Source organism: Ornithodoros turicata, chromosome 3, assembly GCF_037126465.1.
Source record: "Ornithodoros turicata isolate Travis chromosome 3, ASM3712646v1, whole genome shotgun sequence".
In the NCBI taxonomy this organism is placed as follows: domain Eukaryota; kingdom Metazoa; phylum Arthropoda; class Arachnida; order Ixodida; family Argasidae; genus Ornithodoros; species Ornithodoros turicata.
In genome coordinates this window covers 56191960-56209804 of record NC_088203.1, presented here as the reverse complement: position 1 = coordinate 56209804, position 17845 = coordinate 56191960, and the positions used below count along the sequence as shown (strand labels likewise).

The window sequence follows — 17845 nt, the reverse complement described above, 5'->3', positions numbered from 1 at the left end:
TGTCAGATATGTCTGGGAGTGACCCGCTCCCCGACAGACTAGATCTATTCTTTTTGGGGGCTTGGGAGCTCGTGCTCGCAAAGGAGCGCTCAGAGCTCGTCTCGTCCTCGCAATCCATGGATGTCACCTCCGTGGACTGTGAGGACAGGAGTGGCGCCGGTGTTAGCGACGCCACAGGAATTTCGGGAGTTGGAGGTGGATCTGCACCTCCTTGGATCTGACTTGCGTTGGTCTGGGTGAATATTGACTGCTCGGTCTGGGTGTACTGTGTGACTAGTTTTACTTTCTGTTTTACAGCTGTGGCGAAAGATTTCTCGAAAAAAATGGGAGCTACTTTTTTCCTGGCTTCTGGGTAACTGAGGTTATGCGTGACTTTAACATGTAGGACTTCTTTTTCGTATTTCCATTTTGCACAGGATCTCGAGTAGGATGGGTGGTTAGAAGAGCAGTTGACACAACAGTCTGGCCCTCTGCATTCTTTTGTTTCATGGTCAGACTTCCCACACCGTGCGCAACAGGCAGAGCCACGGCAGGAGTTGGCAGCATGACCAAATCTGTTACAACGGAAGCAGCGCAATGGGTTTGGGATGTATGGGCGAACTTCAGCTGACAGATACCCTACTTTTAGCTTTTGAGGCAGAGTCGGGCGATCAAAGGTAAGAATAATATTACTGGTTGTAATGTATTCATTGTTCTTTCTTATTTTTATTTTTCGTACATCTATGACGTCCTGGTCTTTCAGGTTTAGAAGAATTTCCTCAACGGGCACGTCGATGAGTTCAGATACGGCAATGACGCCTCGACTGGTGTTCAGTGTTTTGTGTAAGGAAGCTGATATTCTTTTTCCCAACATTTCATGTGTGTTCAGAATGGTCTCACAGTCTGCTTCAGATGTGCACTTTATTAACAAGTCGCCTGATCGCATGCGCTTGATCTCAGGTATATGCTTAGACAGAGATGCCACCGCCTTCTCAATGAAGAACGGCGAAATTTTACCCAACGGGACTACCTTTTCTTTGTCATTTCCTGTCGCTGAAAGAACGACGTACTTTGCTGTAAAGTTCGTAGACATTGTTTCGAATACTTCGGTCCGGGGACGTTTGCCGCCCCCGATCGTAGAGGAGGAAGAATTTTTTACCATGTACGGTTTTAAGAAATGGACGCTCCTAGGAGTCGACTAATAATAGTGCTTGGAAGAGCAGAAGTGGCAGGCTGTTGCACTTACCTGATGGGTATTGTCATTCTTGTGTACGACTCCCTTGTCGATTCTACATGGCCCATAAGTAGCACAAAATGCACACAGACATCCAGGCATGGTGATACATCACAAAGTCCCTTCTAGAAAATCTTCAGTTGTGATCCACACTGCACTGCACAAGCACTAGTAGTGTCCGCGTTACATTGTTCCTCCCGATGCACTGAAAAACATGACACACCATCACATGAAGGAAGTAGAATAGTTCAGAGGTAGTAGGCATTTTTTTTTTCCTAACTGCAAGATCATCACTGTACTTTATTCGTATTTTAGATGTTTGCTGTATTTGTCCCACTGCAACTGTACTGCAATTGCAACAGTTTTTTTTTTTCCACCCCCATATAATGCCTGTAAGGGCCCTTGGGGCAAAATAAATAAAGAAATAAATTGGGGACCTGGAAAACTTTCGCCTTCTTTCTTCCATAGACAACTAATATCACCATAGTAACACCCACATAATAGCTTAGAATTCCGCATGGCTCTCTGACATAAATTGTGAATAGTTATTTTATATATTATATAAATACTATATAAAATATGAATATTTATATTTTAGGAAAGCGTTCGATACCGTACCCCGTTCACTATTAATTCTCAAATTGTCTACTCTTCAGTTGGATCGCCCTGTTTATAATTGGCTAATGGACTACCTCTCTTCAAGAGAGCAAGCTGTTGTATACAAGGGAAAAGTGTCTCGACGCATAAGCGTAACATCTGGTGTGCCCCAGGGCTCTGTCTTAGGACCACTATTATTTCTTGTTTTCATCAACGACATAGGTCAACAAGTATCGTCTGAAATAAGATTATTTGCTGACTACTGCGTACTATATCGAACGATCAAATCTGACCAAGACATAACAAGCTTGCAGATAGATCTAGATAACATATGTCTATGGTGCGAGAAGTGGGGCATGTCCTTAAATGTCGACAAATGCAAGGTGCTACATTTCCAGTGCAAACGAGAACCGCACGCGTACACATTAAATAACAACACCTTGCGAGCTGTTGAAGAGTTCAGATACTTAGGAGTTTTATTCTCTGGCGACCTGAAATGGACTAGTCACGTAAATAATGTATTTAACAAAGCCAATAAAGCTTTGAATTTTTATCGTAGGAATCTTAAGGGTACTCCAAGAGAAATTAAAGAGTGCGTATAGAAAACATGCGTACGCCCATTCTTAAAGTACGCATCACCTGTTTGGGATTCCCCGTTTTCTTCATTAAGCGAAAAACTAGAAAAAATTCAAAAGAGAGCAGCAAGATTCGTTCTTAATGAATACAGTTGAACCCGACTATATCGAACCCGGTTATATCAAATTATTGCCTATATCGAACATCCGAAACATCCCCTCCAAAAAAACATGTAAATGTATAGGCGTGCTGTACGTCTACATCGAACAGCCGGCACCGCTGTCATCGGCTATATCACACTACCGCTGGAATCCTATGACGCGCCCGTAGTAACTTCCGCACGTTTTTCGCGAATGAAAAGGACAAAGCGTGGCTTGGAGATTAGGGATGAAGTCATCCACACGAAAAGGAGTTGGAAATGAGGGCAGGCTGCCAGCGGGAGAATTTAGTGACCCCACGGAGCTTTGTTTCGCACGCTCCGAAGTGAGAAATCACGGGGTCATGCTACCTTCCCCGCGCACGCGACCTGCAATGGAATCGTCCATGCCGGCCGTGCGCAGCGCGTGGCCGAGACGTGCGCAGTGGCGACTGGCGTCGGAGCATTCCTTTATTTATTCCTTTGGTAGTCGACACGGTCGACACCATTTGAAAGTTGGCACGAATCAGGCTGCTATGGACGCTAAGAAAAGGAAGAACCTGGACTTCGCGACCAAGCTCGACATCATCCGACGTGTTGAGAATGGAGAAAAGAAGTCTTCGGTAGCACAAGCATTCAGCATCCCACGGAGCACGCTGAGTACGCTTCTTCGGAACAAGGCGGACATCAGAGTGAAAGCAGCAGGACAATCTCGCAAGGGAGCATGCCGCTTGAGGACGCCGGCGTTTCAAAGGATCGAGAAGGCGCTGTATGCATGGTTCCTTGATATCCGGGCCAGGAACCTTCCCGTAGATGGACCCTCAAGATCGACCTGCTGGGTGCCATACAAATGATGAACGGTGCCTGGAATGACGTCAAGCGTGAAACAGTAGCTAACTGCTTTCGCAAAGCGGGCTTCGTAGCAGTTGCAGACGAGGCGTGTGCGGATGCCTTGGACGACGATGACGACTTCGAGTACGCTCTCGACGACGAGCTTCGAAAGGTCGCAGAGTTCCCAGAAGCCGTTCCCACTGATCTGACGGCACATGATTTTGTAAGCGCCGACGACAATGTGCACGTTGTGGCAGAGATGACGGATGCGGACATCATAGCGGACGTTGCTGGCGATTCAAGCGGCCAGAGAGCTCGACAGACAGCCACAGAGATCGCTTCGGCCTTCGCTACCATTCGTCGCTGCTGCGGGGCAATAGAAGGAGCTGGACTTTCTCATTTAGGAGGCCTCGAGAAGATCGAAAATGGTGTAATGGACTTCATAGCTCGCAACAAGAGACAAGCCCAACTCACGGAGTTCTTTCGTCCCAAATAAATGTTGTTAACTGTCCTGTTGCCCGCTTTGTTTGTGCAGTTTCTGCTCTCGTTCATGCAGATCGGTAAGCTCCTGTTTCATACTATCCCAATTAAATGGTAATTAATATGGCACACGCGAATGTCTGTTAAAATACGAACGCTTTATATATCGAATTATCGATATATCGAATTATTTGCCGATCCCCTTCGAGTTCGATATATGCGGGTTCGACTGTATTCTCCGTTCATCCGATCAAGCATATTGGTATCGGAACTGGGGTGGCCTTCTTTGGAAATGCGAAGGCAAGCTCGATTGAAAATACTTTGGGATATCTATGATAACAAAAATGGTGTACCTCGTGACAAATACATATTTCAACCACATTATACTTTGCACAGACATGATCATTTATATAAGATAAGGCCTTACGACACCAAAACAACAGTTTTCCCAAAATCATTCTTTCCCCGAACGATTGAGGAATGGAACAAGCTTCCCACTCACGCATTTTCCACTCCGGACCAGGAACATTCTGCAAATGGCCCGAACTTTACCCTCATTGGATAACCGTACGAAAAAAAAAAAAAAAAGTGAATCATTGCAAGACTTACTCGGAGGTTGCTTTTCTTTTGTGTTTTGGCCGTTATATATTTGGAATATTTTTGTACTGGAAGTTTATCAATTATGAGGATTATTATTGCATTTGGATTATTGTTGCATTTGGTGTTTATTATTGTTATTCATTTTTCTGTGCCTACACACCCCTACACTAATGCTCCGGCGCTGTGGGGTACTTATGTAAATAAATAAGATAAATATGCCAAGGTCAATATGCATGGGTCATGTATGCACATGTCCAAGCATGTGCAAAGGAGATTGTGCTACCATAGGCTGTTGCATCTTTGAGGATATCACAAACATATGTGACTGATATCAAGGTGACTGCGCAATGACGCAATTAGAACTGTGCTTTGGGCAAGTTTCTAACCTACTGAAATCATCATTAAAAGTGCTAAAAGGCCGGGCACAGACAACGATAGGACAAACTGCTATATTGTGCCGTCGTCTTCTCTGCCTGTCCTTAGCACTTCTAATGATGACTTCGATATAGCTAGCGTTACTGGGTTTCAGTATTGACCAAAAGACTACAGATATTTGTTCAAAGCAACTTTTTAATGTGCACTACACAAAGGAGTAACGGCTGATAATTGCCAAGAGAATAGTCAGAATCCACACCTGAGGCCTCCAAGGGAGGTCGATTAGGCAAGCACGACGAGGAGAGGCCAAAAGTGGGTCCGTAAGATCTCAGCTGAACTCAGTTCCACAGAAACTTCCAGCTATTCTAGACGTCATGAAGGTAAGAGAATCAGAAGTGTCCTTGTAAGATACATCTTCTATAGGCTCGGTTTTCCATTAGAAGGGAAGTTTCAGACATAGTCGCAAAGGACACCGAAGCCAGATTTTGATGCAAAGATGATGTCTCTTTGGAGTGTACCAGTACATCAGGTCGCGCAAAGTCTGTGAGAGCATTCCTGTTTTTGTATGATGTTGTTCATGACAAACTGGACTCTGTAAGGAAAAAAAACATCCGGTCAAAATCCTTTCCTTTTTTCCCTTTAATAAATCTTCATCCCCCCCCCAGCAACAATCGGCATTTCCAGTGGTTGCTTTTGGTAGATAAGAATGTGTCATGCTGTCAGGAAGTTAGACAGCAAAGAAAGATGATGGAAGTATTCTATGTCTTGTGAGTCCCTCAGAGTAGCAAATATGGAACAAAGCAAGTTGCAATATGCAAATTCCAGATGTGCTTTCCTTACCTGTTACATTATGAACATGTAATGCAATATAATGCGATTCAAACTTCACTTTACAAGTCTACTATGTGGAAGTAAATTTGTGTTCATTTGTTTAGTTATCTAGCTAGATCCATAAAAAATATTTGCTCTCTAGGTTTCCTATTTTTGAGCAAACAATTAATGCTTGCATCATGCACTCAAAGATTTCTCTGACTGTTCTTCTGCATGAACAGTAAAATCAGCCCAAAGGTCAACCTTTGAAAATTTCACTCTTGTACTACACTCTTGCATGTTTTGCTGCGCAGGAGGTTGCAGGGGCGTGTTCAAGTGTATTCCAGTGTACTGGGTGTTCGTTTTGCTGATTTTGGCATTGACCAAGGAGTCTGCTAGGTTTGTTGCACAACCTCCCACGCTGCAAAACATGCAAGCCTGTTCAACACGTTAACTCCATCAAAAGCACTGCGAGCAATTACACCCACCCCATTAACCACGCATTTACATGCACAAGCTGCACTGTCATATACTGCTCTATGCAATACATTGGTGAAACCGGCCAACAAAATGAACAACCCCCTTACCGGACACAGGACCGACACGTCCAACAAACTCCCCACAGCAGTCACCAAACACTTTAACGTTCCTGGTTACAATTCTGACAACATTTAACTATATATTCTAGAAACCGGGTCGAGATCCACACGTGACAGACGTGATAGCGAGTCTTATCTCATATACAAGTTTAACGCTCTTTACCCGTTCGGTATCAACAAATCACAAGGTACCTTAGAAACACTTCCCAAATAAAACATGCTCAGACCTTTTCCGTTCTATCCCTTTTATCATCTGTTATGTTCTGCATGGACACTGCTTTTTGCTCTCTTTACTGCATGCCACAACTTTGTATTACGAATATATATCTTTAAAAAATGTTTTGCTCGCTCTGGAACTTTCCCTACGTAACCACTGACCTCCTTATCTTTAGGAATGCTTGCTGATTCCTGCCTGTTGTCCTTCTTCATCCCCCTGTTCATGAACCTCCCATTTCTGTAAATGGTCTGGAGCCAAGATCACTTCGTTCACATAATCCCCTCCGTACTCTAATAAAGCGGCCATTCACTCCAGCCGTAGGAGCCCGTACGGACCCTTTCTTGCCTCCGGGCTGTTGACCCACAATTCGCATGAACCTTTAGCACATCACACCTAACCCTTTAAATACCATGCCAATGATGAGGACGGTGTCCAGAAGAAGAACAGTCTCTGTTCGAAATATCGGCGGCTTCTGTCCTGAGGCAACTCCCTTCGTACTTCTCTACCGGTTCGCTGGATTTCTACCCATCTACATAGTTGCCTTGACACACAAAGCAACAATGGAAGTTTCACATTACAAAACTGTAATTTCTGTTCTTCATCGTGCTCGTTGTGGCCAAGATGGCATGACTGTGTTTGTATATATCTGGATGTATATCTCTATATATATATCTATATATTGTATATCTGAAAGGGGTTCGGGCTGAGAACTTTTCCGTACTCCCTCGTATGTGTCCACTTTACTCGAACATTGTAGTGAATGAGATAAAAGGACAAACACATCATCAGCCTCAGAACACAAAGTTGCACCAGACGTGGGATTCGAACCCATACCCTCCGATTGCCTGGCAGAGATGTTACCAATTACATCATGCTAACTACCCTCTCTTCAAATGCAATGTTACGAAACACAGCAGCTTTCTTTGAATTTGGAATTTCACAGGATGAACAGGTAAAAAAAATTCTCTCTGTGCCTGGAGATCCAGGCACAGAGAGAATAAGGCTCGCCCAAAAGGAGCCAGTTGCTGTAATTCATTTTCTTTCATCAATGAAGCGGTGTTTTACAAGTTTACTGCCCGAAGGTAAATTTGGAATAAGCTGTTTATTCATCCAGTATGTTTAGTCGAAAATATATGTTTTCTGGGCTTGTTGCTTTTGAGTAGAAAAATGTATTGAAATAAGGATACGCATGGGGCATAACGTGACAGTGTTGCATTTAGAACGGGATAAGGCAACAATTATGGAGCCTTATGAAAGATGGCAGCTGAGGAAAAGTCAGTGAGTGTTGGTGGTGGGACTTAAGCCCACACCTCTCTGATTGTGCAACCAGAGATCAGATGGACAACCATTACACTATGCTAATACCACACTCTTGTCAACATACCAAGGCCTCACTTAGAAAGTCACTCTGGCCCATTCTCTCTTATATTTTCTTCCATGCACACTCAGAAGCTCAGAATCCTTAAGAACGCCCTTCTGATTTTTTAAGAAACTTAAAAGGTCAAAATAAGAACTTGCGTTTAATTGCAGGTTTTGTCTCATTTTTCCACACCTTAGCCTACGTCTGTTTTTCGACAATTTTATCTATGTCAGAGAGAATCGAGACTGCTGCTAGAATTTCTAAAAATTTCTAGTTTTCTCCCAATGAGTTTTACAAAAAATGATCACCAGAAACCTGATATACATCGAATTGGCAAGTCTTATCTGCCAAGTATTATCTTGCTTGCCACTTGCAAGAAAAACTAGGAGCTACTGTAAGTGATGTCACGGCCATGAATGCGCTGGATGTGTAATTCAGTTGTATACAGGGTGCGTCACGTAAGACTGACCAGAATTTTGATAAAAAAGCTATGAAAGCATAGATGTTTTTGCAGTTGAGTTCTAAGGCCAGGCAGACATCCTCTGGAAGAGACTATGTAACTACCAGATGGCTAATTACGTGAAATTAATTAATTAAATTTTTAATTAGGGAATATCGGGCAAAAGCGAGATGGCAGATTGAGAGCCTATCCTCGTTGAACACCATTTCACATTTACCAAATCTTGAAACACGCACGTGTGCTAAAATATCCATCCTCGAGTTCTTGTATGCAAATGAGGCGAAACCGAAAAACCGCGCCTGAAGAGAGCATCACCTGCTCCAATTATCTCCACCACTCCAGATCACATGGTCCTGCAAAGTGAAATGAGCACTGTACTCCCCGCGTTCCTAGTCGCCGTAGTTTCGGTTTCGGCTCATTTGCATATCAAAATTCGGGGATGGATATTTTAACACACGTGCGAGTTTCAAGATTTGTTAAACATGAAATGGCTTGCAACTAGGATAGTCTCTCAATCTGCCATCATCTTTTTGCCCGGAATCCCCTAATTAAAAAGTTAATTAATGAATTTAGGTAATTAGTCACCTCTTAGTTGCACACTTTCTTCACGAGGATGTCCGCCTGGCCGTAGAACTCAACTGCAAAAACAATGTCTATGCTGCTCTCATGGGTGTTTTATAAAAATTCTGGGGAGTCGTTCGTGACGTACCTTGTATACCTACCTATATACATGCATTGTAGCTGCCTATGCATTGTACGTATATACATAAACAAAAATACATTTAACACAACATTCCCCCGAAAACTGCTAGACCAGGTAGTGCCAGCGAGAGAAATTATGGGCCCCGGGGATGACTCCGGATGAGTCCTGCCCGAGCCCTACTGCTCATATCTCCTGGTGCTAGCCCCTGAAGTGGCTCTGTCCCCAGCCCCGCTTGCCCCGCTTGGACTTCTTTTATGCCCGAACCGTTTTGTTGCGAACCAGTTATCTCTATTTTTTGCAGTTCTGCTCCGGTTCCGGAATAACAGTGTCACAAAAATTTTGGTTCAGGTTCAGGTTGAGTTCCAGCAAAAATAACGGTTCGAGTACGGTTTTCGGTTCAGGTTCGGTTCGACACCCTGGATTGTATCAGGTTCAGTTCAACCTGATTACACCTGAAGTATTGAAGCAAAATATAACCTGATATTTAACCCCCCCCCCCCCCCCCCCCAATAGTGCTGAAAAATATAAACGAAAAAAAGGGCCCTTGTTATAAATCATTGACTACAAACTTAGCATAAAGGGACCATGATAGGCTATCCCAGAAAGAAGTAAAGGGCTTTCTTCCTTTTTTTTTGCCCCGATATAAACCTGCATTGAAAGTTTCAGAGCATAGAGGGTGATAGTAATGGAGAAAATGGGCACCGTGAATATTGTAACTCATGCAACTATGACATCACTGCCCTCGCTGCCGCCAGTGAGGCACCATACAAGAAGTGACGTGCTTATAGCCAGCAATGGTATACCACATACAAGAATAATTCTTTTTTCCTCAGTATTCTAGCGTGCAGTAAAATGTGTCCATCATGTAATGAACCACATCCATGAAGGTGTCCCAACCCCTTTAAGGGGACGAACATGAAGAGATTCCGAAAATTTTTGCAATTTTTGTCATACTACATTCCACACAGGTAGAGTTCACACACAAATAAATTGGTGAGCAGCCCCTTCGAGCGGTCGGACATCACTTGCATTATGTGCTCACTGCAAGCCAGTCCGCCAGCGAGGAGAGTCACCAGCTTCTGATGTCACAGCCTGTAGTCATGTTCAACCAAAGAACATCATTGTCAGTACATCTTTTTCTCCCTATATTCGACCACCGGAGCACAATGTAGGTAGTGCTTGAAATGCTACATCAATCATATTTTCTACCCACATTTCTGTCCCAGAAGAAATAGTCTTATAGTGGAATGTTGTGAGGATATACATATTATAAAATTCAGCAATAGTCCCCCAAGATGGCATTCTTAATTTGAACATAACTATCTTTTCTCTGTCTTGCCGGCAGCAGTCGCCATTTCTGGCAGCGGTTTTGCACTAATATCTCCATTATTGCTAACTGATACTCCATTCATGTTCTGCATGGTGAATGTATTATAGAGCCTAGGAATGCATTAGAGATGCATACAGAGGTCTTGGAGATCTCTTCATCGTCCCTTCTAAGCACATGCACGGTGCCTCTGTGCGTATTACAAAAGCATATGACTGAGATATGGTTTGGCTGAGCTTGGTCTCTTGCATGCTAAACGCTACCCTCCGAACATCTTTCTGCAGCATTTGAACAATCTCTTTAATTTACTTTTACTCTGACTAAGAGTGTTCTTACATACATAACTGATACATTTATTACTTACCACACTTGCACTGATTGAGCATCTGTAAGTCTGCCGTTTTATTTCTGCTTTACGCTCATTAAGTAATATTCCTTTGAGCACAAGCATCTACAGCTACATCTGCATCTTCCATCATGTAAAGTACAATCAGCAATAAACTTTGAAAGGCTGAAGATGCAGCGAAGCGGTAAGGAAATGTTTAGGGAAGAGCCTCAAGACGAGCGCCTGCGAAGTTTCAAACGGAGACTGTACTTCTTCTGGACCAAGGAGAACAGCCACTGTTATCGACGGCTCTAGTCCTGAGGCTCTTGCCTCAATGACAATTTGATGTCACATGACCAAAGAGAGCCTCTCCTATATGACATTTTTGCAAGATTAATGTTTTCCTCTATAAAATTTGCAAATGTTGATTAAGCTATTACTTTCTTTTGCAAATTTTCTTTGTCGATGGAAAAGTCGGCATCTGTGAAAGGCCCCCTCATTGGGCTTTGGGATGGAAGGGGAAAATTAAGAGCAAAGTCCAAGAATAGGAAAACAAACAAAATCGTGGCCAGCAAAGTCTGAAGTACAACAGCTACGTTAAAGACGCCCTTATCTCTGTAAACTCTCACCGTTTCATAAAGTTTTGCAGGCTCTGTTTTTACAGACAGAAGGACACACTCACATGAGCATCACAGATGTCAGCCAAGTGGATCCACTTCATAGTGTTTACTTTGGTGAACGAATGATGATGGGTGGTGACACTCTTACTTCTCCAGCATGAGGCTCTTTTCTTTGGAGTTCTTGTACTCCGCAGCCTGTAAAAATCAGTGATGGCCAGTAGTTAACTACATGTAGTTAAACTATTAGTTAAACTACCTGATTGTAGTTAAAAAGTAGTTATCAACAACTTGCAGAAATGTAGTGGTAACTACTAGTTAAACTACTATTTCAAGTAGTTAACTACAGTGGTTAGGTTACTGCAGGCACCAACTACTTCCAATTTTGCAGCAAGCTTTACGGCACGATTGTGCTTCAGACTTCTTGAGCTACCTGTTTGATGAGAAAGAAGGTGCACAGCAGTTGTGCCGTGCACGTGTACTAAATCTTCACTTTTAATGGTTGTCTAGTGAAGCCTCATTTGTTATGAAATAATTCTGTAACTTAGTTTATCACATAGGCCCAGAAAGAATTCTACCACAAGCTTTGTATTTGACGATTGTAGCGGCCTGCGTAATACCTTGGTTAGTGTCCTGGTGTGCACATAACCACAGAGGATGGCCACATGATCGATCATCGCGGCTAAGCGAAAATATTTTACGGTCCACAGCGGCGCAATCAGCAGTCAGGAGCCACCACAATGTTTGTGTGTGGCGCACTGATCTGTGACGAAGGAGCCTGAGTGTAAATCTCGTACATGGTCCGTCGTATGTTGTACGTACCTTTATAGCGGAAGCTTCCACTCCATAGAAAGTATTTCCGCAGCAAGCTCTTTTGTCAGCACATAATATGCAAGGGACAGGCAGTGGACTTTATGACAATATGTGAATTAAGCGACGTAGGCACAAGAGTATATTTTAAATATCATTATCACTGCTTATGATTTATATTTAGGTGTCCAACAACACTACAAGGGATTGGTGTTGATAGACAATGTTAAGTAGTTATAGATGTAGTTAAAATACACTGCAGTAGTTTTAACTACTTCCCTAAAAAGTAGTTAAACTACTCCATCGCAAAGTAGTTAGTAGTTATAGTTAAACTACTGTAGAAGTAGTTAGTGGCCACCACTGGTAAAAATGTTTTTCACAACTTGACGGGTCTTGACGGCTTGTACACTCAACTCTCTATCTTGGCAACAACACAGAAAATGTTTGTAAGACATCCATACTGACAGCATTCAATATATAAAACCTACTTCATCAGCAAGCAACAAAGAAACACTTAACAAATTGAAATAAAGGCCACGCTCGCTGTAGATCATTATCTACAGGTGTTGCCACAATGTTGATGAGGCAGATATAATGTGACATAAGTCTCAAATTGGCATGCATGCCAATGAAACCCTTGCAGAGGAGGTGGTGTTCCTCTACATGAGTCCTGACCGGCGATGATGGAATGTCCCCGCGGGCAGATGGTCATGACCCCACGCTAGGACCGGTAAAACCGGCTGCCAGGCGCAATGGCACGTGGCAGCAGAGACACGTCCTCATCGCCATCCACGGGCCGCCACATCACTACCCCCCTCAGACGCGGAGCGGTATTTGCGATTGAAGTCCGCGTCGATATCATGACGGGAAGAATGACGACGGCACATGCACGAGGGACGGCTGGGCTTCGCCTCTTGGGCTTGAGGTGCTTACTATGGTGCGGACGAGGGCTGGGAGGGCGGGTTCCAGGGGCAGGCAGAAGCGGAGTGCAGGCAGGTAGGCCAAAGTGATCAAGAGAGTGGGGCAACAGAACCATGACCGGTTCGCGAGCGTTGAGCTCGTAGTGTTGTCGCCACAGAGAGTGCCGGGGAGGACCATCGTGAAGCGGGAGTAAAACTCACTGTGGCCTCCGTGCGTGTCTCTGGTAGAACGTTGGTCCCGGTGCGTCTTGACCACAATTGGATGGACTGGATGGATGGACTGGACTGCCAGTACAGAAGCCTGATGGAATGTCCCCGCGGGCAGATGGTCGTGGCCCCGCGCTAGGACGGTGCCGGTAGAACTGGCTGCCAGGCGCAGTGGCGCGCGGCAGCAGAGGCACGTCTTCGTCGTTGCCCACGGGCCGCCACACCCTTTTGGAGCTCAGTCTTCAATAGATTAGATAAGTAATTTAAGGACTGCGTGTCACAGTTCGCGCTCGTGGGTTTTTCCATACATTACCATAACGTGTGCCACGTCAAAAGATGTTGGCTCAAAATGAATGTCATGACTAGCTTTGTTTAGTCTCTTAATAGGGAGCTCAGTCTGAAATCATATAATTTAAACAAATCTACTATATGATACCAAATCAAAATTTCATCGCAGAAATCACCATAACCAATACTCTCAACTACATGAATCATAGAATATGCTGCAGATACAGGCAATCAGGTGGAGACACTCCATAGTGAAAAAGGAACGAGGCAACAAAAACGTGACACTCGGTGTGTTTGTTTTTGTTTGTGCGTTTTTGTCCACACTGTCTTTTTCACAATGGACTACATGTGTCATCTTTTTTTGCAAGATCACTAACTTGCACAGATTTTCTCACATAGTAGTTCCCCCTACAAAAATATGTGATGAAAACAGTGATTACTATGTGATGAAAACAATGCATTGAATGGCAATAAGTTAATATGGAAAAGGAAAGTATGCCTATGTCTACTTGTTAGAACAGTTATCCTAGGCAACTTCCTTTCAATATTATCTACATGCAAATCCCATTGCAATTTCCCAGAAAATGAGACCACACAAGACTTTACAGGCCCTGCTATTTCTAGTACTGTACTTCATTTTAAAAAATTAGTGGAATAACAACTTCAATGTATTTATTTTTACAAGTGCTATACAAGGTTCACCGAAACTTTCATTTCTTTGGATACAATGAAAAATTCGGGAAGCACAAGATTATATCAGTTTTTCAAGATATTCACAATGCATATCTAGACACTGCTGCCATCACTGTGGCAACTATTTGGTGCCTTTGGCATAGAAAGAAGTGGGCCACTGTCGTATCCACTGCAGGACATCCTTCTGGAGGGATTCATCTGGAAAGTCTTTCCTCCACGGTGCTCTTTAAGGCACCCAAACAAATGGTAGTCGCTTGGGGCTAAGTCCGGGATTCTGGGAAGGAAGAGGCATGAGGAAAACCACCCAGCATATTTGGGCATTAATCGTGACCTCTTGCTCCGAGAAGTCCACACGTATGACCCCTGCACGCCCTAGGAGACAGTTCCCCCTTCACTTCCTAGCAGACAGCTTGCTCTGGCAAGGAAGCCTGATGTCACCATTACATGCTGCTGCCTTTTATTTCTAGGGTGAAATAATGCATCCAGGTTTCATCACGTGATGACCGACTGCAAAAATCTGTTGCCCTCGGACTGAAACAGGCTCGGCGGCGTTTCAGAGACTACCATGCGCACTTAGGGTTGCCACCTTTCGTAGTGAAAAATACCGACTGAGGGAGAGGAGGTGAATAGAGGGAAAGGATGAAATGTTTGCGGGAAAGGGAAAGTGGGTGAGGGGTGGAGAGTATACAGAAAGAGAGAGAAAGAAAGAACGAGCGCACTCGCTCAAGACATCAATGATAATAATAATGAATAACTAAGACAACGACTGGTGACTACGAAGTTGGGTCTGTGCTCCAGATTTATTCAAGCTGTAGTGGAATGTTGAAAGGAAAACTCCGTAAAAGCCCCTATGAAAGGTGTTGAGCCACAAATACCGGCAAAAGGCTGCCGGTATCACCTTCCTACCGGCAACCGGCAGAGCGAGCAAATAACCCGTCGTGCCGGTATAATACCGGCCTGGTGGCAACCCTATGCGCACTCCCTTTTCGTCACAACTGAGATGTCGGGGAACCCATCTTGCAGACTCTGCGGAACAGTAAGTGCTCATGAATGATTGTCTCTACACTGTCGACACTAACACTATGCGTAGCTGCATTGTCCCGAACTGTTATGTGATGAACTGTTATGTGTCTCCGGTTCTCGAGGATGGCCTACTCAACACCTGTGATGTTCAATGACATGATTGCAGTCGGACGAACGTGTCCATGTGGTTCATTCGTCACAATATCCCGTCCCTCATCAAACTCTCTGCACCATCGATACACTCTTCCTCTTGATGTCTTTCGTTCCCCGCACTGTGCCTGTAATCTTTGCAAAATCTCAGCTAGTTTTCTCCTTTACGGGGAACTTGATTATGCATTGCTGTTCCACAAGGACGCACACACTCATGATTCCCACTAAATTTTGGAACAAAATCCAAGGGTCTTTCAAGAACCTTTAAGGCACAGCCGTCGTTTCGCCTGGGATGTAAAACATAGTTTTCACAAAAATGTTTATAACCTACAGGTATCACACGAGAGAATACGTGGGGCTGCAAAGTAGTGATCTGTTCACAAACGTCACTCAATTAAAATGGTTAGGAGCATCTAGGTTTAATGACAAGCTTCCATGCACAATCGGCACTTTATCAGGCAATCCGCATGAAACCTTGTCATGAAGATGACGACATTAATTGATATTGTGGGAGGACAACGACAACCAAGAAGCAACAGGTCTTCTTCGTTCCAGTTCTTTTCGTCGTTGTCTTCCCTCAATTTGAAGGGATGTCACCATCTCCAGATTATCAAAAGCTCGCTTGCATCCTACTTTTATCGTTCACCATTACCATATCAGATGACAGAAATAAGTGGGTATTGATGGAATGGAGGGAGGCAATGGAGGCAATGGAGGTAATGGTACGGCGGTCCATTACAGTCCTTTACACTATGAGTCTATTTATTGTATTATCACTTGTCTGCCATTTTTCACATCATACACGATGATACACAATCAGTAAGACACCAACTCCGCGTTACTTTCCCAGAGTCTGGAAGCTCTTAGCCATCAAGGTGCTGTGTGTCCTCAATCCTTCGCCCTTGAGCCCTAATTCCCCGGACGCATTCTAAAGCCATTTGTGCCAACTGGCTGCTGTGCCTATTCATGTGCTGTTCACTGGTTTCCTCCACGTACAACTCCGACTCGTCTGTATGACTGTCTGACCTTGTCGAGCCACCTCCTACTGATTGCGTTTTGTTTTTCATTTTCATTTTTTTTGTTGATATTTGTATCGCGTTTGTATTTCTCTTCACCCTTACCCTTTTCTCTTGTACCATGTGACTGGTTTTTGATATATGCTTCACCACTTGTAACAGGTCCTCAAACCTGAAGAAGTGCAGCCTACTGCACGAAAGTCTTGTTTTTAATGTATATAGTAAACAGCTGATGCTCTTAACCGTCTTTGTTATTTTTGATTCAACAGCATTATGTTCATAATGTCTGTGGCATGCAGGCATTCTCAGTCTACTTAGCCAAAACTGGATCAAGTGTCTGTAAGTCACGGCAAAGCTTGCTGAAGATAAGTACTGTTGACCCCATAACATTAAGACGAGTAACTTTTTTAAGGGCTAGCCCAGAAAGCCATCTAAAAGGTTTTTTGGTTCTGACACATTATGAAAGGATGTGACTTGAGTTGACAACTAACATAAAAAGTTATTCCTCTATATGCAATATGTTCCAGAAAAAAATCACACACAAACACTGATGCCCACATTTGCGCTCAACTCACTCTACAGAGTTAAACGATGAGGAGGAGGAAAAATGTCACAGGTGATGTCATTAGGGCAGGCTTGTACAAGATACTCACAAAAAGTATTTAAGTTGGGCTACTGAGTGCCAGCCAAAAAAAATGTAATGAGTAGAGTACTCAATACCCAATCTTAAAAAGCATTGAAGATGGTGTATTAAATCCACTAAAAACTAGCTTGTTACTTTCGAGATACTTTGACGTAACAGTTTATGGTCGCTATCAAAGGAATATGAAGGCCGTGAAATTGAAAATGGCATTACCAAATAGCTTCATTATCTCACAGGAGCAATTGCTTTTCAATATTGCTATTGGATAGCCTCCCCTTCTTTTTCTCTCTTCTTTGTCTAAATGCATTACCCACAACGCCGAACCGGCGCTCTACAAATCCGATCGAATGTTCTACAAAGACAACAGAATTTACTATCATTTTTTCTCCACACCGTTGCTTTAACCTCATGAAGAGCTGTTAATAGGGCAGAAATTTTCATGCAAATGCATGTTTTTGTTCTCAATATGATTTCATATCTGGACAACGAAAAACTACTTTTGGTCATGGTTTAGGAACGATTAGGATGGTACTATGGTGCATATTAATGCACGTCTTGCATGTTATGCCATATTCCTCATGAAAATGCACACATAATCCATATTTTGCCATATTTCCACATGACCAGGTGTGAGAGCTTTCCTCTTCTTTTCAATTAAGGTTTTGCTAGGCTTCGGGAAAATTTCCGTTCGTCTTTCGCGAGAATCTCGGTCAGAATACAATACTTTTGATATTTCTATGGGACACTATGTTTAGCTCATTATTTAGGGGCTCATTATTTCATTCCCCGCATCACCACCAGCAATGGGGTAGAGTATTGCCCCCAGCAATGAAACTCCCCAGCCATCCCCGTCATAAAGTTGTTTTTGT

General features: G+C 43.5%; 1 long non-coding RNA gene across 4 annotated transcripts in view; it reads right to left on the bottom strand.

Moving 5' to 3' along the window:
- The window catches only part of LOC135387117 (uncharacterized), a 142663-nt gene that overhangs the window by 112686 nt on the left and 12132 nt on the right, over positions 1 to 17845 (bottom strand). For 2 of the 4 annotated variants that reach the window (XR_010420867.1, XR_010420866.1), the window contains exons 2-4: positions 11292 to 11424; positions 5068 to 5400; positions 1226 to 1418 (exon numbers count right to left, since the gene is read on the bottom strand). This is a non-coding gene — a long non-coding RNA (uncharacterized LOC135387117). Of the gene's footprint in view, positions 1 to 1225; positions 1419 to 5067; positions 5401 to 6595; positions 6683 to 11291; positions 11425 to 17845 lie in introns of all 4 variants that reach the window. The other 2 variants (XR_010420868.1, XR_010420869.1) reach the window with 2 other exon arrangements.